We start from the raw sequence: 870 nt of genomic DNA on the forward strand, positions 1-870 counted from the left end.
ATGAGTGTTGATGATTGGTCCAAAAAAAATGAAGTCCTTGACAATTTTAATCTTTTCTCTATTTATCACGATGTTATTTATTGGTCCAGTGGTAAGGATTATTGTTTTTTTTTACATTGAGGTGAAGCCCATACTGAAGACTGTGGTCTTTGATCTTTATTAGTATTTTGAGTCCACCCAGCTTTTGTGTACCTAAAATCTGGCTCTGGTGTGGTGCTATAGGACAAGCACTGGACTGCTAACCACGAGGTCAGCAGTTCAAACACACCAGCTGCTTCTTGGAAACCCTGAATAATGTCACATGAGTTGGAACTGACTCAGTGGCACTTAACAATAACAATGTGGCGTTGTAGGATAAACATTGGACTGCAAGGTTGATTTGAACTGCAAGCTGGTGATTCATACCCACCAACCACTCTTAAGAAATCCTATACTGGGTCATTTATGAGTCAGAACCAACATGATAGCACTGTAGAGTCTGTTCTGATTCGTTGCAACCCTATGCACAAGGGAATAAAACACTGCCTGGTCCTGCACTGTAGTAGAAAAATTATTATCCAAAATACAGACAATAACAAATGTTTGGGAAGGTGTCAGGTAATTGAAACATGTTTACATCACTGGTAGGAGTGCAAGTAAGATCACTTTTGAAAATAGTTGGTCAATTACTCAAAAAGTTAAATATAGTTTCCTTAGGATCCAATGCAATATGATAGACCAGGATGGATCACTTTTATATGACCTTTCTCTCCATGGTATTGTAACTTAGTCAAATGTTTGGTTGTTGTTATTAGGTTTTATTGAGTCCATTCTGACTCTTATCAACAACAGAGCAAAATGCTACTTGGTTCAGCACCATTCTCAAAATTG

The sequence above is a fragment of the Chrysochloris asiatica genome, unplaced genomic scaffold, assembly GCF_000296735.1.
Source record: "Chrysochloris asiatica unplaced genomic scaffold, ChrAsi1.0 scaffold00213, whole genome shotgun sequence".
Lineage (NCBI taxonomy): Eukaryota > Metazoa > Chordata > Mammalia > Afrosoricida > Chrysochloridae > Chrysochloris > Chrysochloris asiatica.